The 24,242-nt window shown below is 40.9% G+C and overlaps 1 long non-coding RNA gene across 1 annotated transcript in view; it reads left to right on the forward strand.

Annotated features, from left to right (window-relative positions):
* The first annotated feature begins 3,228 nt into the window (after positions 1 to 3,228).
* LOC121066207 overlaps positions 3,229 to 24,242 on the forward strand; it is a 43,213-nt gene continuing 22,199 nt past the window's right edge. The window contains exon 1 of the long non-coding RNA XR_005817582.1: positions 3,229 to 3,875. This is a non-coding gene — a long non-coding RNA (uncharacterized LOC121066207). The remainder of the gene's footprint in view (positions 3,876 to 24,242) is intronic.

A 24,242-nucleotide genomic window follows, 5' to 3' on the forward strand; every position in this document is an offset into this window, starting at 1 on the left:
TTTGAACAATTTTGCTTATGTTGCAGCACAGCAACCTTAAACTGTCTGAAAGTGAAAACCTTCATACTTCATGTAGTTATCATGTTGAAACCTTAGCACCAAATGCTTTGATTTAGTAATTAGCTACTGTTTTCCCAAATTATTTGCTGCTGTAGACATCTGTAGAACACAAAAATAATCTAATTTGTTTTTCTGGATAAAATGATGGTACGAACTCTGCTAAATCACACTCCTTTTTGTTATTTATGATATTTGGTATCTTTTTTCATAGAAAAAAAAAATATTAAATGTTATTTCCCAGGGAGGAAATCATAATGATTCACAAGTAAAATACTTTTTTTTTTTTTTTTAAATCTAAAGGAATTATCTGCAACCTTATATTTTTGTACTTTTGTGTAATGTTATTCTATAATTACTTGTTTTTCTCTATGGATCCCCAGCTATTGATGGTAGTATACCTCCAGAGAGGTGGTTAGTGAATTCCTGGTAATATGTTTATGGAATATCTTATTTGGTGAAAACAGATTTTCATTAGGAAAAAAACACAAACACAACTAAGCATTTGTGTTAAGCTTACCAAAATTAATCATCTTCAGGAAGCACTTGACCTTTATCTATGCACCTCTCCCAACAGCCCAGCACACCTTCCGTAGAATTCTTCGGAACAGAGATGAACATGGTGCCTAAACGCTTTCTTGAAAGTAAATTCTTGCATGTAATTTGGGACCATTTCCTTCCTCCCCAGGACTTCATATTGGACTGAATCAATGGTAGGGCAATTTCCTTTAAAAAATTAAAGCTGATTTAAGCTGTTCATACAGCACAGATGAACTGACACAGTAACTGACTCAAGCCACAGATATTCTGTTCTGAGATGATATAGCTTTTGGCTATTCATCAGCTGCAGCTGTCTTTTGTGCCTGTATTCCTATCTTGTCTTTCAGCTGTAGAATCTGTATTTCTTGCCTGTCTCAACTGATTATCTGCATTTGCAGAGAGAGCTATTTGAGGCACTGATAACATTAATTGAATTTGTATCCTCATTTTGCGATTCTGGATTACTGATTTTTCTGTTTCTCAATTCTTTTGCAAAATTATTTGAACAAGAGACTCATCTATAACTTTAGGCAAAGAGCAGAAAGTGCATCTTAACATCAAATGAATCAACAACAAAAGTTCAGGCCATTTTGGTGTATTCTTTCTTATGGGGCATTGTGCTAGCTACCCAATTACTACAACCAATTGTCAACATGCTTTATATTATTTTAGAAATTTTCTATTCAAGCACACTCAAAAATAGCATAATGCAAAGTCAATTCTCTTAGTTCTGTCTAGAACGTATGCTTCAAAATCTGAGCTTTATATGGCAGTGTCCACTTTTTTATGTCTGTTACAGAACCAGCAACCCTGCTTTTTTTTTTTTTTTTTTAATAATGTTTTCAAAACCACAGCTGACTAGATACTTTTCCTAATTTATGTTAAGTACTGAAGAAGCACAGTCATTTTGGATCTATTCTTTATTCTAAAGAGAACCCTTCCTCTAGACATTAGGAAGAAATTCTTCACTGTAAGGGTAGTGAGGCACTGGAACCAGTTGCCAAGAGAAGCTGTGGATGCCCCATCCCTGGAGGTGTTCAAGGCCAGGCTGGATGGGGCCTTGGCCAACCTGATCTAGTGGGTGGCATCCCTGCCTACAGCAGGGGGGTTGGAGTTAGATGATCTTTAAGGCCCCTTCCAACCCAAGTTATTCTATGATTCTGTGATAACCTTGGCCCTCAGCACACAGACTTCATTACAGCTGAAGGTTAAATTTCTCTGAAATGCCTACCACCTCAGTCTCTAGGAGAAAGCAATCTAAATTCACCCTGTACCTTTATGGTTTATGTACAGCTGAATAGGGTCAGTCAAGGACACAACTTAGTGACCCTTGTCTCTATGTATTTGGCCTAAAAATCGTGTATCCACAACACAGAAAAAGTAGTCATCAGTCATAACAGGAAGGGTAACATGACCCATTCTGTTTTGATTCCTGGGTTATACCATTGTTGAAAGGAACTCATTCAAAGATGATGCTCACTTTAATCCTAGAGTTTTTAATTTCCTCCCAAATATAATGTACCAATATCACTTAGTGTTGAAAGTTCGTAAAACAATCAAAACTAGGATTTGATTAGTTCATACTGGAAAACAAATCTATTGTTATTTCATAAATACTGAAATTATTTTGTCATGATGTCTAGAGGTTTCGTAACAAATAGCATTCTTCATTAGGCCCAGTTTGTCTCAGTGTTTTGATTCCCATCAGTCGTACTCAAGACTGATTCAGACTGGGAACCTTTGCTAAATTTTTCAAGGGACTATAAAAGGAACAGTCCAAATATTACCATTTCCTTTGAACGGTTTGTAGCCTGATGCTCAGAGTTGCCATATTTTTTTCCTACCACTTTCAAATTTGGACACTGTTCTAGAATATCATCTACCCTTCCCCCCAAAAACACAGAAGTCTGGCAATACATGAAAATACACGACAAACTTGACTTTGTCGTACAGGTACAGAAATTCAAAGATGTTGTTTTTGAACAAGGCCATCAGTGACCAGTATAGTCAAGACTCAGCTTTGAGAAATTAGGACCCACAACTTAATCCAAATCTCATGGATATTTTCTTGTTTGTTTTCCCCTTCAAAACACCTTGGGCTGCACATCTACTTTTAGGTGCCTAGCTTAGGACACAGATGTAAGTGGCTGGACCTAGAAAGTGACTGTAAATATTTAATTCAAAGAATGTATTTTAAAATCCACCTTTCCATGTATGAAACTGAGTCACCTAGTGGTCAAAGTATGTAAGAAAGAAATTAGCTACTCAACCCAGTTTGAACTAGCAACGGCTAGAATAAGTTGTGGAACTGGAAAACTCACAGCAGATTCCTGTAATTAGGCACTCGATTGAATCAAGCCTTCCTAGACGTTTCCTGGATTCTTAAAACTGCTGATGTTTAGTACATTTTTAGAACTATGAAAGATTCAGTAGTTGATTTTTATGGATAATCCATCAGTTATTGTTATCACAAGAAACAATCAGACCTAGGCCTTTATTACAAGAATTATTTTCCTGTAAGTAGAGAGCTTTATTTGTTAAAATACAAGTATTATTTGTAAGCTCTGCTAGTTTTTTTGGAGTTATTAAAATTACTGCTAATAATTGCGTTTTCTTCACCTCCCTAGGAATATATCATGTTCTCATGATGAACACTGGACTAAGATTTAAACCTCCTGTGCTCTAATTTTACTTGTACGTGAGAAGCTATCTCAAAGAAATACGATAGAAGCTGAAAATCCCGATGTCACAAAGGAGGAAGCCATTCCTTTATTTGGAAAACCCGAGTCAGCGTATTACTTTTAAAGCAAGGCTACCACCTAGTGGTCTTCATTTATAACGACTGGCTGCAGCTACAGATTTTGCAAAAAGATACCCACATGAGGAAAAATAACACTCACTTCTGCTTCTGCTTATTGCTAACAGTATCAGTCTTTGAACAAGCAAAGCTCATGTATATTTCAACAGAAGAAATTTTGAATCAAACAAAGACTTATTTGAATTTATGTATAGCTGGCATAACAGCTGCTGAATAATATACAAAATTGCAATACAATTGGTTTGTAGAAGCCAAATTGTGGAGACGCTAACTGCTGGAGACGTGTCTTGTTAATAGAGAATCACAAACCCAGGAGTCTGTGTTACAGTCCCTCTGTTTGACATGCATGAGGTTACTGGGTACTGCTGTTTTCTGGCAGCAATACTCTGACACAAATAAGAAGCATGGCAAACAGTTGATTGTCTTCACTGATGCTAAAGTTTGTTCAATATAGATTTCTGTGAGTATCTAATGTAGCTGATTAAAATTGTTTACAACTTGGCTTTACTGTGTTAAAGTGCACTTAATGTGGTATCAGGATAGAGCTGTGATTTAAAGTTGAATGTCTGCCTGTGGTATTTCATCTGTATTATGCTTGGGAGAACTGCCATCTTAGTACAAATGAGGTCAAAATTTATGAAAGCTGGGGAATAGCTGCCTTAACCATATGCAAAAAAAAAAAAAAAAAGTTTAGATTTATGCTTTACAGAGTAGACAAGGAAAATACTGCTTTGCTAGTTAACATTCTTTACCATTATACAAATTATATGTTTACAGTTGTTCTAGTATACTATGTTATGTTGTTGAAAATTAATATTTGCAGGCTTTACACTTTACATCTATGTATATCACATTAGAAAGAGTTTTTTTTTTTTTTTTTTTTTTTTTTTTTTAAGTCTTTGTAACACAGGTGTTGCTCTGCTATCAAAGGCCTTAGCGATTTCTCAGCAATGTCCATTGGAGACATTGGAGTGTCTGTGTCTGGTAGAGATACACAGTGTCTGTGTTTGGTAGAGATACCAGAACTATTTCTTGCGTTAGAAGCAGTACCAACCTTGCTTCTTCTACTTAAGTAGGAGTTACAGACCATTTGTAGAGGTCAGGGAGCCCGCATGAGGTTTGTCACAAGAAGGAATACAGTACTCTTTCAATATATCAACAAAAGCACTCTTGCATCTGATTTCTCTTTGCTTTCCTCAAGGCATGCATTAAACCAGTAGGGTAAGATGGAGATCTATTAAACCAGGGTCAAGCCAGTTAAATTTACTTTGAATTTACTTACTAAACTTTCAATTTACTTTGTTTATCTTCCATCAGTCTGAAAACTTAGGAGAGGTAAAAAGACATCCAGAAAGGTAGTATTAGAGAGTGAGTCACTCCTTTTTGAAGGAAATTTGGAGCTTTACTTTCCCCAGTGGATGTTAATGTTACCAGGAACAGAGAATCCTCTTCCAGCTTTACCATGACATGAACCTTCCTTATATAAATGCGTAATGGAGAGTAGGAGAGGTGGAAAAGAATAAAGCCATAAAATCATGCTTTATCATCTCTATTTTTTTTCTCATATAGATGATGAAAACTGGGATAATGATACTAATGTACAATTGTGATAAATAATTACACAAAAGGGAAAATGCATGCAAGTAAAGTTGCTAATATCTTGGTGTGTGTTTGAGACCAGATCTCCTGACTGGGGGAATTTCTTTCAGAAAGATCTTATCTACTCAAAGAATATGAGTTCAATATGAAATCTCAAAGAATTTCTGAGTTCTGTTGCAAAGATGGGAAACTATAACAACAAGTCTTTCTGATGTTTATCATTTTCAGCTAAGACGTAACAAGAATAGCTAATGAGCTGAGTGAATACACAAAATGATTTGAGAAAGAGGACTTCGGGAAAAAGAAATGCATACTTTTTAAAAGGCTTTACTAAAGTTTGATAGTGTCAGCATGTATTTCTCCAAATAGAAGCAAAATATTAAAAACACCAAAGAAGTGCTAAGAAACGAGCTCTTCACTGTAGGAAATGATTGAGTACAATTTATACCTGTTCATAAATTATTTTTTGAAGTAAAATGGAAAAGATTCACTTTCACAAGCAGCTGAAACACTAGAGCATGAAGAGAACATGACTTCTGCTTTAAATGTGGTAACAGTCCCCAAAGAAATTCAAGTTCCTTAACTGAACAGACTTCTGACTTCTGACTTTTATGTGCTAGGCATGTCTATATCAGGAAACTGTTTTCTATTTTCTCCTTGACAGAGAATATGAATTTAGTTGTCATAGGATATTTCAAGTTGGGAAGGAATCCGCAAGGGTCATCGAGTCCATTGCATTATGTGTCACATAAAATGACTGAAAGACTCAAGGAAAATATACAGACTGTATTTCTTTTTGTACGTAAAGTACCAATCTTTACTTTTAAATTATTGCATATTTGCCAGTGCAAATATTGTAATTAATTTTGTTTTGTCATTTTCACATGTACTAAATGTATAGTCACCAGTAGGTGTAAGTCATAATCTTTCTTTCCAAAATGACATCTTGCAGACATTTATTGGCTATTTATGTCATTTCAGCTTAACGTCTCCTGCCTCTCATCATATCACTATACAGCCATGAAAAGCTGTGTCATCCCCTCCTCCCAGTCTGTGTGCTTTGTCCACCTCAATAAATGTGGGGTCCGATATGGGCATTTGCTGCATCTTGGTAATTACATAGTTAGTGCAGGGAGTCCAAAAATGGATCCAGCCCACTGGGTTGGAGTCCCTTTTCCCTGTAGAGGTTCACCCAATTTTTTACTACCTTTTAAAGTCTGACTCCTGTGTATATTTCATGCATTTGGTTCGAAGGATACTCTGAGAGACTGTCTCAAAAGCCTAAGTAAAAGTAAAGGCTAACAGATGACTTACTTCCTCTGTGTTCCCTGAAGCAATAACTTCCTCCTTAAAGGAAATCCAGTTGGCCAGGCAGGATTGGTCCTTTGGAAACTGAACCCTGAAGACTCGTCTCAATATCTGTCTTGACCTTTCTGTGTCTGAGGAAGGCTTGCAGGAGGAATCGGATTCTCTGGTTGCCCAGAGAACTTGTAGGCACTTCCCACCCCTAGAAATGTTTAAGGCCAGGTTGGATGGGGCTTTGAGCTACCTGGTTTAGTGGGAGGTGTCCCTGCCCATGGCAGGGGGGGTTGGAATTAAATGGTCTTTAAGGTCCCTTCCAATACAAACCATTCTTTCATTCTATGATTTGGTGATGGGCTCTTGTGGGAGTATCGCCATGGGGGTCGACAAGCCCCATGGTAGGTGATAACTCTCAACGATGAGGCCATGAGGAGCGTAAAGAGTTTAGAAGGAACAACGAAGGGTGATTCAGGAGATGTCTTGCTGTCTCAAACTACTTGTTCTCCAGCTGTTAAGACATGGAAGTTGCTAAGTGTTTGCTGTTGCCAGGCAAATTTGTTAACCAATTAATAGTTAATGGAAAAGTACTGCTGTAGAGCTAATGGTATAAGAAGGGAGCCTGTTCTCAATAAGAGAGAGTTGAAGTTATTGTCATCAATAAAGAGTTGAAGTTATTGATCCCTAAAAAGAACCCTGGTGTCCGTGTGGATGTTACGCCACAGGCTCTCAAAGCTGATCTTCCTTTCAGGACATTTTCCCATAGGATCCTGACCAGATCCTTGAGCAAGCTAAAATCTGTTCTCAAGGCGGCCAAGACTATTGTTCTGCTCTTTATCTTGCTTATGTCTCTTAAGACACCTCAGGGTCACTGCAGACAAGGTTGCCCTCAGGCTGCACCTCTACAATGAATTTTTGTCTTAGGCATGGAGCAGGTGCAGCAGAGCTCGCTTTCATCCCCCTTGAGTTGTACTTTTCTCTCACACTTCTCTCTCATTGTCCTCTATCCACGTAAGGACTCTGGATATTTTTTGAGGTGTTGAAAGAATGGAGGTAGGAAGGGAGCTCTGGAGGGCATCTGGTTGACTCGCCGAGGAGATCGGCTCCGGGGCAGATGCGTGCTGCAGCAGAGCGGGGGATCAAGGCGGGCAGTGCTTTTTTTCGGCATCGAGGCCACTCGAGGCAGCTGAGGGAGCCGCCAGGACTTGGCAGCCCTCGCAAGGGAGGCTGACGAGGCGTGGGCGGAGCCAGCAGCGCCCCCTTCCTGGCCGTTCAAAGGCAGCCCCTAGGGAGCGCGGCGACCAGGACGGGTAAAGAGGGAATGGCGCGACAGTGAGGACGTGGCGCGGCAGTTTACGCGGGCAGGGCGCGCTCGGAGAGGGCAGAGCGTCCCTCCCTGCTCAGGAGAATAGCTGATCTACCTGCTGTCTACCTATAGATAAACCGCCATGATCTGCACTAGGCAGAAAGCTCTTTCTAGAAAGTCTGTGGCGACCCAGACTGACCTCTCAAAAATGCGGCAGTTCAGGTCTCTGATTGCAGGGAGTGACTGAGCCTGTTGCTGCCATCTGAGGGCGGCGGAGACATCATGTGTGTGAGGTGTGAGCAGGTGGACGACCTGGTCAGCCTGGTGGCAGAGTTCAAGGAGGAGGTTAAGGGCTATCAGAGAGTGTGATCAGGAGATATACTGGTGGAGCAACTCCCTGCCAGGCTTGAAGGAAAGGCACCGGGGTGAGATGCCCCAAACAATGGGGTGGACCCTCTGCCCTGTCACTGTCAGGCAGAGAGAGGGGACCTAGGAGATGAAGAGGAATGGAAACAGGTCCCTGCTCAGAGTTGTAGGCAACCCCCCTCCCTACCACACTTGCTTTCTGAGGTGCCCTTACACAACAGGTTTGAGGTCTTGGAGCGTGAGAGACTGGTGGGTGAGGATGAGGTTGAAAGTCCACCCAGGAGGTTGCCTAGGGTGGGGAAGTCAATTCCATGCCTCAAGACTGCCTCCACTATGAAAAAAAAAGAAGGGTAATCTTTGTAGGTGACTCCCTTCTCAGGGGAACAGAGGGCCCTATATGTCGGCCTGACCCCACCCGTAGGGAAGTCTGCTGCCTCCCTGGGGCCTGGGTCGGGGACATTGCCAGAAACAAGAAGGCTTGACTCTCTGTTCCCAAACAGAGAAAGACTGGTGGGAGATACGGTGGTTGGGAGCTGTCTTGGGCAGAGTGACCACAAAATGGTAGAGTTCTCTATTCTTGGCGAAGTCAGGAGGGGGATCAGTAAAACTGCTGTCTTGAACTTCTGGAGGGCAGACTTTAAGCTGTTCAGGACACTGGTTGGCAGAGTCCCTTGGGAGGCAGTCCTGAAGGGCAGAGGAGTCCAGCAAGGCTGGGCACTCTTCAAGAAGGAAATCTTAAAGGCTCAGGAGCAGTCTGTCCCCACGTGCCCAAAGACAAGCCGGCGCGGAAGAAGACTGGCCTGGCTGAACAGAGAGTTGTGGCTAGAGCTTAGGGAAAAAAAAAAAGAGGGTTTATGACCTTTGGAAAAGAGGGCAGGCCACTCAGGAGGACTATAAGGATGTTGCAAAGCTCTGCAGGGACAAAATTAGAAAAGCCAAAGGTCATCTGGAGCTCAGTCTGGCTACTGCTGTTAAAGATAACAGAAAATGTTTTTATAAATACATAAACACAAAAAAGAGGACTAAGGAGAACCTCTATCCTTACTGGATGCGGAGGGAAACTTAGTGACGAGAGATGAGGAAAAGGCTGAGGTGCTTAATGCCTTCTTTGCCTCAGTCTTTAGTGGCAAGACCAGTTGTTCTCTGGATACCCAGTACCCTGAGCTGGTGGAAGGGGAGCAGAATGTGGCCCTCATAATCCACGAGGAAATGGTTGGCGACCTGCTACAGCACTTAGATATATGCAAGGCGATGGGGCCGGATGGGATCCACCCGAGGGTACTAAGAGAACTGGCGGAAGAGCTGGCCAAGCCGCTTTCCATCATTTATCATCAGTCCTGGCTATCAGGGGAGGTCCCAGTTGACTGGCAGCTAGCAAATGTGACGCCCGTCTATAAGACGGGCCGGAGGGTAGACCCAGGAAACTATAGGCCTGTTAGTTTGACCTCAGTGGCAGGGAAGCTCATGGAGCAGATTATCATGAGTGTCATCACGCGGCACTTGCAGGGCAACCAGGTGATCAGGCCCAGTCAGCATGGGTTTATGAAAGGCAGGTCCTGCTTGACGAACCTGATCTCCTTCTATGACAAAATGACGCGCTTGGTGGATGAGGGAAAGGCTGTGGATGTGGTCTACCTTGACTTCAGTAAGGCTTTTGACGCTGTTTCCCACAACATTCTCCTCAAGAAACTGGCTGTTCCTGGCTTGGACAGGTGTATGCTTCATGGGGTTAAAAACTGGCTGGATAGCCCAAAGAGTCATAGTTAATGGAGTTAAATCCAGTTGGAGGCCGGTCACTAGTGGAGTCCCCCAGGGCTCAGTACTAGGGCCAATTCTCTTCAATATCTTTATCGATGATCTGGATGAGGGGATCGAGTGCACCCTCAGTAAGTTTGCAGACGACACCAAGTTAGGTGTGTGTGTTGATCTGCTCGAGGGTAGGAAGGTTCTGCAGGGGTATCTGGATAGGCTGGACCAGTGGGCTGAGGCCATCTGTATGAAGTTTAATAAGGCCAAGTGCTGGGTCCTGCGCTTGAGGCACAACAACCTCAAGCAGCGCTACAGGCTGGGAGATGAGTGGTTGGAAAGCCGCCTGGCAGAGAAAGACCTGGGAGTATTGGTTGATAGTTGGCTGAATATGAGCCAGCAGCGTGCTTATGTGGCCAAGAAGGGCAACAGCATCCTGGCTTGTATCAGAAACAGTGTGGCCAGCAGGGCTAGGGAAGTGATTGTCCCCCTGTACTTGGCTCTGGTGAGGCTGCACCTCAAGTACTGTGTTCAGTTTTGGGCCCCTCGCTACAAGAAGGACATCGAGGTGCTCGAGCGAGTCCAGAGAAGGGCAATGAAGCTGGTGAGGGGTCTGGAGAACAAGTCTTACGAGGAGGGGCTGAGGGAGCTGGGGTTGTTTAGCCTGGAGAGGAGAGGCGACCTTATTGCTCTCTACAGGTACATTAAAGGAGGCTGTAGTGAGGTGGGGGTTGGTCTATTCTCCCACGTGCCAGGTGACTGGACGAGGGGGAATGGGCTAAAGTTGTGCCAGGGGAGGTTTACGTTGGATATTAGGAAGAACTTCGTTACTGAAAGGGTTGTTAGGCATTGGAATGGGCTGCCCAGGGAAGTGGTTGAGTCACCATCCCTGGAGGCATTTAGAAGAAGTTTAGATGTAGAGCTTAGTGATATGGTTTAGTGGAGGACTTGTTAGTGTTAGGTCAGAGGTTGGACTAGGTGATCTTGGAGGTCTCTTCCAACCTAGATGATTCTGTGATTCTGTGGTTCAAGCCTGTGCTCCAAGAAGGGCTGAAGAAGCAGGTGGCTGCTAAGGCTGTTAAGGGTGGTAGATAGCCACGTAGGATCCAAGTAGAGGGATTGCAGAGCTTCCGCAGGATCCCCATTTCTATATATAAGCCAGCTTGACAGTCAGATATTGTTTTCCCTCCTCAGCTGAGAAGTGTTCTTCATGAAACTTGGTTTGCTTTCCTATTGTGATTTCAATGTGGAGCTATAAGAAGAGCCTGGCTGTAGAGGATCCTGAAGAGAGCAGAATGTGCCACCTTGGCTTTTCCTCTCCAGAGTGACTCAAGCCAGCAGTGTCAGCCTTACTTCATATGTCCTGTGCTTTGTCCTCATGCTCACCTGGGCCTCTTGGGCATTTGCTGTAGCTTGTTAATGGTCCTTGTTGTGGTGAGTCCTAAAATGGGCCTGGTCCTCCAGCTGTGATCAAGCGAGTGCTGAACAGGGCTAAGAATGACTTCTCCCACCCTGCTGGCATGAATACAATTAACAGTTTGGAGGGTGGGAAGTGGAGAGATGTAACCAGTGTGTTGGACACCTTCATGAGCCCAAAGAAGCTCAAAAAATTTGGGCTCAGGCTGGAAGGACCTTCCAACAGCAATTTGAGAATGTATTTCAAATGTCTTGCTTAAATCTAGACAAAGAACATCTACTACTTTGAATAATTTATTTTATTGCAGAAAGCTATCAAGCCAGGCAAGATACCTGTTCACAATTTTTGAACAGGTAATTCACAGTGCAATAGATAACCAGAGGTAGTGTAAATCTATTATACTTAGTCTGCATTCTTGTAGGAACATGTCGTATTCACTCTTTGTCTGGTGTGTATGCTTTTCTTCTAGTCCTCCTTATACTGAGCCAAAGAAATGAAGGATAATTTACTGAAAAATACTGATCACTAAGTTGCTGTGGAATTTTATTTTATCATGTCTTATTTAGGAATATGATTGTAATCTTTAGTATGACTGTGTATCTTTTTTGACCTAAGATTTTCTTGATGCTTGATATGACTCATTCAAAAAACATCTATGGACAGCCTGCTACATATTTCTCTCTTATCTTAGTCTCTCTTATAACTTTAAAAAAGTAGTATCTTACTGCATCTTACCAGCAAAAAACAACCCCCCCCCCTTTTTTTTTTTTCCGAGACATAAAAAATACTTCATAAACAATGCAAGGGTAGGCAATGTATGTTTATCAGTGTTACTGGAATATCTATGTTAATGAAATATGTAATTACAGTGCTAATGATCATTAATTCTCCAAGGCAAATGATTATTTGAGAGAATGTGTTGTCATATCAAAAATTAGCAGAGCAGAATAGTTATAATTACTACAAATTTAACTGAATGTTTTCATAATACAGTTACACATGGAAAACTCTATTTAGGAAAAAAAAAAAATGTTTCCCTAAGTAAAATATGGTTAGTTAGTAGCTTTTCATTGACTAAGTAATTCCATAGGGCATTAATGGATTTTCACAATTTTATTTTATCTGAAAGATATTCTTGGTTGCTTTAGGGATGTATTTTTGATAGTTTGTAAGAGAAGTCTTTATTTTTTTTAAATAAACTAAGCTACAAGAAAAGAAAAACAAACAAAGACCTTAAAATAATCCAAAGAAAAGCAAACACCGATTTTCTCCATACACATTCCATTGCATGTTTTCCTATGTGTTTTCTCTGTACCTTTTGAACAATAGCTATTTTTCTCCACTGAAATATCAAACTGCCCCAGTCCCATATGATTTAATGTGAAATTCAGTAGTACCTGTTTAACTCAATTTCCTCTGCAAAGACATAAGAAATCTCTTGGGTTATCAGAAATGCGTGGGTCTGTGGGCTTTTCATCGGGAGATACTGTTTTAAAGCATTTAGCTATGTAAAGTGGTTTCCAGCTTCTCTGAAGTACATTTCATTTACTCCAGGGACTTTGTGTCTTGAAGGAATAGTATTGAGCAATACATTAAAAAATATCTTCTTAGATCTGTGACAAACAGATCCTAACAAAATAAATGTTACGTGTTCATCACTCTTCTGGGAGCACAAACCCCAACTGGATTAAAAACAAAATAGTTTGAAAACTCATTTATTTCCTCTAAGTATCCAGAAGAACATCTAAACAATTGTTAGAAGACATACATGCATCTGCATCACGGGAGGTTCAGGTTGGATATTAGGAAAAGGTTCTTCACTGAGAGGCACTGGAGCAGGCTCCCCAGAGAAGTGGTCAAGACAACAAGCCTGTCAGAACTCAGGAAGCTTTTGGACAACACTCTTAGACACATGGTTTGATTTTTGGGTGGTCCTGTGCAGAGCCAGGATTTGAACTCAATGATCCTTGTGGGTCCCTTCCAACATGGGAAATTCTGTTATGTACCTATAGAGACCCTTATTGTTGCCCTTCACATCCCTGACCAGATTGTACTCTAGGTGGGCCTTGGCTTTCCTAACATGGAATACTTTCAGTGTCTTTATATTTCTCCTAGATTACAGGACTCTTCTTCCATGTCTTGTATGCTTCCTTTTTATTTTTGAGTTTTCTCAGAAGATCTCCTGACATCTTTGTTTGATTTTGTGGTCATTGGGTTGGACTGTTCTTGAGCTTGAAAGAGTTGATCTTTGCAAATAATTCATCTCTTCTGGAACTGTCTTTGTTCCAGGACTGCTGAGGTGGTTTAACAATGATGGGTAGTTAAGAACCACCATGTCGCACTCCCCTTTCTCAGCAAGACAGGGGGAGAAAATACAATGAAAAAAAAAAAAAAAACTCATGGGTTGAGATAAAGGCAGGGAGATCACTCACTAATTAAAAAAGGAAAAATAAAATAACAGACTCAGTACAAGGGAGAAGAATGTAATTTATTGCCTGTTGATAATAGACTAGAGCAGTAAGAGCTAAAAGGAAACTGAAAACACCTTCCCCTTCTCTTCCACACTCTACTACTTCTTCCCCTCAAGCAGCACAGGGGGATGGGGAATAGGTGATGTCAGTCCACAACACTTTGTCTCTACTGCTCCTGCATGGTCACTCTCTTCTCCTATTCCAATGTAGGGTCCCTCCCACAGGATTCAGTCCTTCACAAACTGATCCAACATGGGCTTCCCACAGGCTGCAGTTCCTCAAGAACAGCTCCAGTATGGGTCCCCTGTAGACTACAGCTCTTGCCAGACCTCCTGTTCTGCCATGGGCTCACCTCCATGGGCTACAGTTCTGACCTGGAATCGGCTCCTGTATGGGGATCTCCATGGGCTGCAGCCTCTTTCAGACCATATCCACCTGTTCTGGAAGGAACTGCAAGTGCTGCAGGGAACAGGTGCTTCCTCCACAGGCCACAGTGGATCTTCTCTGCTGTGGTACACCGTGGGCTGCAGGGTGACAGCCTTCTCTACCAGAGGCCTCTCCACAGGCCACAGGGGAACTTCAGCTCTGGCACATGGAGCACATCCTCCCCCTTCTTCTTTACTGACCTTGGTGCCTGCAGGGCTGTTTCTCTCCCACTTCTCACTTCTTTCTACCAGTTGCTGTTGTGCAGCAGTTTTTTCTCTTTCTTAAATCTGCTCTTCCAGAGGCCCAACCAGTTTCACTCACTGGCTTGGTTCTGAACAGTGGTGGGTCAATCTGCTCCTGAACTCTGAGTTTGTAGGTAGCAGAGCGGAGAAGGGGAGTTATACTGAAGTTTTCCATAGTATTCTGTTCATGGTGAGGCTGCTTAATACATTGACATGCCCCATCATCATTACAAAGAGTAGAAATATTATCTTCCATACAGGTCATACAGTTTTTTGTTGTTGTTGCTGTTGTTGTTGTTGTTGTTCATTCGTTTGTTTTTTGGAGGGGGGGAAAATGACGTTGGTTGGTTTCAAAGAAGATAATTGTTGTGGCCTACAGAAGTTATGCTAGAACACATGAGTAAGCTTCATATTTACTCTGAGTGATAGAACACACATGCATTCATTGACCAAGTTGTTCATGTGACATAGAGTAGGTATCATGCATTAATTTTTCATTTCACCTTCACTCAGACTGTCTATATCTTTGGCTTTTGTTCAGTAAAAATGAACCTGTCATGTCCAGAAAGTTTGAAATCTTTTTAAACCATCTGTTCTTTCCTGACAAGGACAGTAGGTCTATTGCAAATGGGTTATTTATTGTGCTACTTCCCCTGTTCATCCTCCTATCTTTTCTGGTGGCTTTTTTTTTTTTTTTTAATAGTTCTTTCTTCCCATCTCCTATTACAAATATCTGTGCACAGACAGTATTTCTGGCACATAAAAATCAGAATTTTATTCTTGATGTTGCAGGACAAATAGAATTAAAAGCACAAAAAGCAAGCTAAAGGAACTTCTAAAAGGAAAATTAAAGTTCTGTTTGTTTTTCTTACAGAAGTTTTTTGATAGGTACTGATCATTTTTCCTACAGTTATTCTAATCACATACAAAGAGATTATCAATCCTCATAAAGTATTACATTGACTGTCACAACCTAATATTTCATCACATCATTTCAGATTTGTATTTCAAAGTTAGCTGATCTATAATAGACTCACAAGTTTCAAATTAGCTATCATTTTCTTATTGTGTCTAAAGGGGTCATGAATCATTTTGCAACCAGCACTTCTTCTTATCCTCTAATGAAAGTTCTAATGACATTTCCAGCTTTTCTTTCAACATATGAATCCATTGCATATGACTAAGTTCTACTATATTAATGAACTCTTCAGTGTTAAAATATCATGTGTTTAGTTCTAGAAATACTATCTGATCAAATAAAACTGATCAGTATTTGCATGGTACCATTGTTCTGATCAACAGAGTGGATTTTTTTTCTTCATCTGTACATTAAAACCAGTATAAAGTGCTTCAGTCTTTCAAAAATGTTTACTGATTTTTGAATGTCATGTTTTATGCCTACTTTCATTTGTTGAAAATATAGCTATCCCTTAACATAGGATACAGTGTTATAATACATTTACAGCAAAAATGGAACTTTGTTATCTGGATTGCAATTCATGATTCTGCATGTTATCATGAAAACAAGTATTGCAGACTGCACAATTACCAGTAAAATGATGGAATTTTATCTTCATTGATGATGTACAGTTTTGTTGTCTCACAGATTTTTTACATCTTTACTCAAGATGTACTTCCTATTAGTTTCTGTGTTCCAACATCAAAAGTAATCAATTCATCAGATGGCTTTTTTTCTTTCTTTCTTTCTTTCTTTCTTTCTTTCTTTCTTTCTTTCTTTCTTTCTTTTTCTTTTTCTTTTTCTTTTTCTTTTTCTTTTTCTTTTTCTTTTTCTTTTTTTTCCCCCAGATCTGGTTATTTCTTGGCTACACTTAATTGATGTTCCTTTCCTAGAGCAGAGGTAAGCCTTTCTAAAATTCTTAGGAAAAGGTAGAGGTGGGAAACTACTGAGAGAAGAGTTGGATTGACAGGTGGGCTGAATTGTTTCTGGTGCTACCTGGCCAGTGTGCTTCATGGTAAAATGCTTTCCTTTTTTTGTATCTTCACTTAATGCATAATTTCATCATTAGTACACGCTTCTTTCATAGTTAAAGAAGGACGAGTGGATGTAACTTTTGCTTCCTTTTTGCCCACTTTTCTGAACTGTAGATGTCACTCTAGGGCTGTCCAATATTGTGTCTTTCTGTCTTATCAAAATAAATTATTGGGGGGTGGGGTTGGGGTGGGAGGAAGATGATCAAGATTTTAATTGCTTACTCCTGAAATATTTATGTTTTTATACCTTATCTTGAACATAGAGGAATTGAACTAAAACTCTTGCACTAAATTAGAAATTACAGATCTTGGAAAAGACATCAGGTTTTCGATATGTTAGCTGAATGAACAATTTAAGTGCTGTTCAGAAAATGCAGTTCTAATAAATGTTAATTTTATTGTGTTTGGGAACCCTCTGAAAGCCAGATTGGTAGCTCAAAAGTGTTGTTTTGTTTTAATCCCTAACAAAAACACTAATCTTGTCTATACAGGCATTTAGACTGTTACTTTAACACAGCTATCATATAAGATGTCTAGAAATTGAACGTCATTTAGGTAACCAGTTAGGTTGAGTGGATCTCAGCCTTTGCATTCACTCTTTCTCAGATTCAGAAACATTTTGTATGCTACATTTAAAAATGAGAGGTCCAAAAGGAGTCAGTAAAGTTTGTTAAACTCAAAATCTTGTTCTGTAAAAAACTGGACATGTGGAGCCAATAATTTACGGTTAGAGTGATTAATATATTGACAGTCTAATAAAAATATAACTAAAAGTTAATATTCATCATCTTACAATAATACTAACACACACCTAAGTATTACAGACAAGTCCTGATCGCTGTGATGTCAGCGCAATACAGAGCCTTGCGTTTTTTACTAATAATAGCAAAATCAGATTTGTTGAACTATAGTCCAAACATGCAGGAAATCATCCATGCAATCAATGACAGGTTTTATGCTCAGTACCTAACAGCATCATAATTTGGCAAGCTCACATCCCAGACCAGTCTTGGCCCATCCCCATCCCCATGGAGGTGCCTGGTGTCCAGAGCTGGGGCTGCCCTCGGCCCCTGGTGTCTTGCTCCTAGTGGGGCCTCAGGATGGGTCCAGGCTCTGCCTGGCCCACATGAGGGCACCTCATACCCAGCCTCAGAGAGCTTCTGGCCTGTGCAGTGACTCAACAGATAGCTCAGGAAGGGGCTGTATACCCAGGGCTGAGCTGAAATGGGGTCCTGGGATGGGCAGGGTCTGGGGGAGGCCACATGGGATGATGGGCAGGGTCAGGAAGGGCTGGTGGTACCCTCAGGAGCCTGACAAAACAAAGCTGTGAACACCGGCTGCTTAAAAGAAGTGTTGGAAGATAGATGAGGTGAATACTAACCTTACGTCCTCCACGTGTTACCTTGCTCTGTCTTAAATTATTAAGATTTTCATCAATGAGCTTTAGGTTGTATTTGCTTTTGTTCTGATCCTGTAAAGTTTTGTCTAGGGAAGAACAATATATACATGTCGATATCCCTGCAGAAGTTTCATATTTTTATAGGTACAATGTTCCCCACCCCACCACAATATTAACTTTCTCATTCAAATAGCTAAATTGCTCTCTGAAATCTACCAAGTAGTTCAGGTGCACTGTTAAGTGAATTTCAAGAGATTTAAGAAGATAAGATTTTGGAGCAAGTTTTGAGTTCTAAAAAAAAGGAAAACAGAATCTAAAGCCTCTCCTTAAACTGAAGCAAATAAGAGCTGTGGCAAGGAGCTTACATGAATATCTCTTAACTTCGTGCTTTTGAACAAAGGATTGATCTGGACTGATTTATAATCAGGCAAGTAAAAAGGCAGTTTGACAGAGAACTATCAGCTTACTTTTTTCTGGTCTGCCAAATGTTCTGAATAGTGTTTGTTGAAATATCATATAAAAGCAACTTTCTGTTTTACCTCTATAGTAAAAGATCTGATAGCATGTTGAAAGTTACAATTTCATTTCTTTAAGAATTCTTCTCAAATAAAATCAGTGTCTTCCTTTTAGTTATTTACCTCTTTACAACTTGCACAGTAGCACAGGTTTTCTTTTTTCCCTCCCCTGCTGGTCATTCTCTATAGAGCCACCATCAACTTATTTCTTAGTCCATTTTATAAGTATAATCAGATCTGTAAACAGTCATACAAATCCTTAAAAAAGCTGTTTCTACAGCACTGTATGCTGAATTCTTTCCCACTCATCTTCAATATTTCTATGCATTCTGGAAGTGATTGCTTTCCTATTAAGATTTTCCAGTAGGAAAACTGGGGGGAAGCTTTGCAAAAGAGAAGAATGTTATTCTCAACATGAAGAGGATATGAAGATTCTCAGTATGAAGAGGATACCCTCCCAAAGTCCAGGTAGCAAGCTTTCTGTGCAAAACTGCACCATTTCATGATCACTGCAGCCAAGGCTGCCCTTGAGTTTTACTTTCCCCACTATGATTCTATGAATAAAAATTCTTAATCCAAGACATATGGACTTGCTGCCAAGAGAATAACCAAGGATGCTCTCAAGGGCAGTGCTTTAACTACCCATTCTCCAGGCCTGCTGTGATCCAGCCCAGCTGTGTGCCCTTGGGTCTGACTGCTACAAGAGAATCACAGAACGGTTTAGGTTGGAAGGGACCGTTAGAGATCATCTAGTCCAACCCCCCCCTGCAGCAAGTAGGGATACCTTCTACTAGATCAGGTTGCTCAAAGCCCCATCCAACCTGGCCTTGAACACTTCCAGGGATGGGGCATCCACAGCTTCTCTGGGCAACCTGTTCCAGTGCTTCACCACCCTCTGAATAAAGAATTTCTTCCTAATGTCCCATCTACATCTACCCTCTTTTTATTTAAAACCATTATACTTTGTCTTGATATTACAGGACCCGGTAAAAAGTCCTTCTGTGTCTTTCTTGTAATATTCCCTAATTTATTGAAAGACTGCAATTAGAGAGAGACCTGGAGCTTTCTCAACTCCAGGCTAAACAACCTCAGCTCTCTCAGCCTGTCTTCAGAGGAGGGGTTCTAGTCCTCTGATCATTTTCATGACTTTCCTCTGGACCCGCTCTAACAGGGCCATATCTATCTGATAAAGAGAAGCAGCAGGTATCTGGCTCAAATAAATCTTACTTCACCTTTAAATGATCGCGCTATATGCTTTCTGTGAGACTTCTTACCTGTGAGAATGGTTGTTCATAGAACAGGCTATGGCTTTTGAAGTGAATAGGATACTAAGGATACAAGAAAGCAACATTGCTTTGGGGATAAGCAGTTGCAGGCCTTTTTCCTTGGAGTGACATTTAAGTCACTTAAGCAGTGCTGTGTTGTTTAGTTGAAAACAAAGTTGAAGATTTATTACTGTGAATAAACAAAATGAAAGAATGGCGTGCACAAAAGTCAATAATTTAGTAGATATGGTGTCAAGACCACAGCAAGTAGAATTAACCTGTGACATTGTAGTCATGGTAAACAAGCTGAAGTGATCAATAATGAAATTAATCAGCTTCAGATAAATGAACAACCAGATTTGCCTCAGATTTCAGGTCAGAACCTAGTCAAAGAATTCTTCATCCAGCTGATGGAAAATTATGTGGGTGTGAAATCCTGCTTGAGCAAATGATCTGATTACTCCATGCGTATCAGGTAGGGAGTTCTTCAGCATGGTAGCATGCAACTTGTGTCTAACCCAGTTTTGCTAAAAGTGAAGGATTGAGTATGGACCTTGTGCACAGCATGGTTAAGGTCCATGGCTGAGGAAACTTCTGTCTGGTTACAAGTGAGAAACATTGTACTGCTTGTGTCAGCTCTATTTCTCACTTCCATCTTCTCCACACATTTCATACATGGTGTATATTTGGAAGGTAAGATGGAGGCAGAGGGCATTGCTTGTTCATGTAATTGCACAATCATAAAGATCACTGGGAATCCTAATTGTTCTGGGAAAGCCATAACAAAATAAGAGAAGTTTTTAGGCCCTCCATTCTGAAATTGGCAATATTTGTAGTAATGCCATTTTGATATAATAATTAGGTCTTATAGCATTTACAGTCTTTTAAATTTAATTTCTAACCATTTCTAGATATCGTTACATGAGACAAATTTTCTGTAACATGAAAAGAGAAGGAAATCTATAACCAACTCAAAACCCATAACTGAGAAAAGAAATAATCTCATGGGTTTCGTTTTTGAAAGAAAAGCTTTCAGTTTTTTTTCTTCTGACTTCTGTTCTAGGGTCTGTTTGGAGTACTTTCTGAATATGCTAGGGTAGCCTTACCGGCTAGGTTGGCTGACTTGTACTTCATAGAATGGCCTGGGTTGAAAAGGATCTTAAAGATCATCCAGTTTCAACCCCCCTGCTCTGGGCAGGGTTACCAACCACTAGAGCAGGCTGCCCAGAGCCACATCCAGCCTGGCCTTGAATGCCTCCAGGGATGGGGCATCCACAACCTCTCTGGGCAACCTGTTCCAGTGCCTCACCACCCTCTGAGTGGAAAACTTCATCCTAATATCTAACCTAAATCTCCCGTCTTAGTTTAAAACCATACCCCCTTGTCCTATCACTATCAACACATGTAAACAGGTGTTCCCCCTCCTGTTTATACGCTCCCTTCAAGTACTGTAAGGCTGCAATGAGGTGTTCCTGGAGCCTTCTTTTATCCAAGCTAAACAAGGCCAGTTTCCTCAACCTTTCTTCATAGGAGAGGTGCTCCAGCCCTCTGATCATCTTAGAGGAACTCGTCTGGACCTGTTCCAAGAGCTCCACATCCTTCTTGTGCTGGGGGCCCCAGGCCTGCACGCAGTATTCCAGGAGGGGTCTCACAAGAGCAGAGCAGAGAGGGACAATCACCTCCCTCTCCCTGCTGGACACCCCTTTTTTAATGCAGCCCAGAACATAGTTGGCCTTCTGGGTTGCAAGCGTGCACTGCTGGCTAATGTCCAGCTTCTCATCCAGCATGACCCCCAAGTCCTTCTCCGCAGGGCTGCTCTCGAGTTTTTCTTCTCCCAGTCTATATAAATACCTGGGATTGCCCCAGCCCAAGTGCAACACCTTGCACTTAGCCTTGTTGAACCTCATTAGGTTCTCATGGGCCCACTTCTCCAGCCTGTCCAAGTCCCTCTGGATGGTATCCCTTCCCTCTATTGTATCAACTGCACCACTCAACTTGGTGTCATCTGCAAACTTGCTGAAAGTGCACTCGATTCTGTTGTCTATGTCATTGATAAAGGTGTTGAAGAGCACTGGTCACAAGACTGACCCCTGAGGGACACCACTTGTGACCGGTCTGCCCCCAAACATAGAACTGTTGACCACAACCCTTTAGCTGTGACCAGCCAACCAATTCTTCATCCACCTAACAGTCCATCCTTCAAATCCATACCTCTCCAATTTCGAGAGAAGAATGTGGTGAGGGACCATATCAAAAGCTTTGCTCAAGTCCAGGTAGATGATATCCATCACCCTTTCTTTGTCCATGAAATGTTCTTGACAGAAAGGAGACCATGGGAAGGACAAGTATATTCTCTTCCCATGGACTCAGGTTTGTAATTTATGTTATTACCTGTTTAAGAAGAAAGCATAATCTTAGTTTATGAATGTTTAATATTTGAAATATACAGTTTACAATCATGATCTTGAATTTTACAGGGACCAAAAATAGTCATGAAGATGTTAGTAATTTCAGTTAATGGTATTTTAAAAAGTAAAAAAAAAAAAAAAAAAAAAAAAGGGTCAGAATACAATGGATATTTCAGCATCTATTTGATAGGGATTTACCTGAAATACCAAATTTTCATCTATATTCTTGATGTAGTTAAATAGTTACTGCAAGGCTTTCATTTTTATTTATTTATTTTTTTTTTCAAAATTCATGCTTTTTAGAGAACTAGCTGTGGTCTGTTTTGGGGATAATGTGTAATTCTTTCTTTGAGTAGAAATGCTTTCTCCAACACACCAAGTAAAGCTAATTATTTAAGTTCTTATATTGTTTCTAATACATGAAAAAAAAATAATTAAAAGATGTTTTGTATAAGTTTCTTCAACTTTAGTGCTATTCAATAATTTTCAAAATCTTCATTACAGACATATGATTTCCTTAGAAAGTGGCCTTCAGAAAGAATGCCCTGGACACAAGTTACTCCATTTTTAGAATTAAGCAAATGACTATAGATTTCTACATATATATAAAATACATATATTTGTAAGTAAGGAACTAGAAAAGCTAGTCTAAATGCAGGGAAACTGAAAGAAGAGTGATCCTAATACTTAGATTACCTTGTAAAAAAGGCTGCATCGTAATATACTTGAGTGATTTTTAAGTTGATTTTCTGCTTATTCTTTGCAAATAATCTAAAGTATGATCTTACTTTGAAGAACAATGGAAAAAAAATACATCTTCTTTAGTCTTAATGGCAGTTCTATCTGTTACTCTACTGATTCATAGAATCATAGAATATCCTGGGTTGGAAGAGACCCACAAGGATCATCGAGTCCAACTCCTGGCTCCACACAGGTCTACCCAAAAATCAGAATTCAGACCATATGACTGAGAGCATAGTCCAAATGCTTCTTAAACTCTGACAGGCTTGGTGCAGTGACTACATCCCTGGGGAGCCTGTTCCAGTTCGTGACTACCCTCTTGGTGAAGAACCTTTTCCTGATATTCAGCCTGAACCTCCCCTGTTGCAGCTTGACTCCATTCCCTCAGGTCCTCTTGCTGGTCACCAGAGAGAAGAGATTAGCACATGTCCCTCCTGCCCCGTGAAGAAGCTGTAAACCACCATGAAGTCTCCCCTTAGCCTTCTTTTTTCCAGGCTGAACAAACCAAGTGACCTCAGCCACTCCCAAAAAGTCTTCCCCTCTAGGCCCTTCACAATCTTTGTCACCCTTCTCTGGACACTCTTCAATAGTTTAACGTCCTTTTTTGTACTGTGGTGCCCAAAACTGCACACAGTACTCGAGGTGAGGCAGCACCAGCGCAGAGTAGAGAGGGAAAATCGCTTCACTCAGCCGACTAGTAATGCAGTGCTTGATGCACTCCAGGATACGGTTAGCCTTCCTGGCTGCCAGGGCACACTGCTGGCTCACATTCAGCTTGCTATGGACCAAAACCCCCAGATCCCTCTCTGTGGGGCTGCTCTCCAGTGTCTCGTCGCCCTGTCTGTACGTATAGCCAGGGTTGCCCCTTCCCAGGTGCAGGACTCGGCACTTGCTCTTTTTAAACTTCGTATGGGTAGTGATTGCCCAGCTGTCCAATTTGTCCAGATCTCTCTGCAAGGCCTTTCCACCCTTGACAGAGACAACAGCTCCTCCCAGTTTAGTATCATCCACAAACTTACTCAAAGCACCTTGTAGTTCTACATCCAAATCATTTATGAAAACATTGAAAAGAACTGGCCCTAAAATGGAGGCCTGGGGGACCCCACTGGTGACTGGCCAGCAGCGTGATGTAGCCCCTTTTACCATAACCCTTTGAGCCCTGCCTATCAGCCAATTGTTCACCCATTGTATTATGTTTTTATTTAGCTGTATGCTGGACGTTTTGTCCAGTAGGATCCTATGAGAAACCGTATCGAAAGCTTTACTGAAATCCAAAAAGATTACTTAACTGGCTTCTCTTGATCAACAAGATGGGTGATCTTATCATAAAAGGAAATTAAATTTGTTAAACAGAACCTACCCTTCGTGAACCCACACTGGATGCATTGTCCCCCAGATGCATTTCAGTAACTCCCAGGATAATCTTCTCCATAATTTTACCAGGCACTGATGTGAGACTGACAGGCCTGTAGTTATTGGGGTCTTCTTTCTTGCCCTTCTTGAAAACTGGCACAATATTGAAATATTCTGATGCATTTTATCCCCATCTGATATTGCAGTTCAGCAAGAATTGACTTAAGTTATACACTGCTAGCAAAGCAGGCAGAAATAATCTTTTAATACAATTATGTTTTT

This window comes from Cygnus olor, chromosome 2 (assembly GCF_009769625.2).
Source record: "Cygnus olor isolate bCygOlo1 chromosome 2, bCygOlo1.pri.v2, whole genome shotgun sequence".
In the NCBI taxonomy this organism is placed as follows: Eukaryota; Metazoa; Chordata; class Aves; order Anseriformes; family Anatidae; genus Cygnus; species Cygnus olor.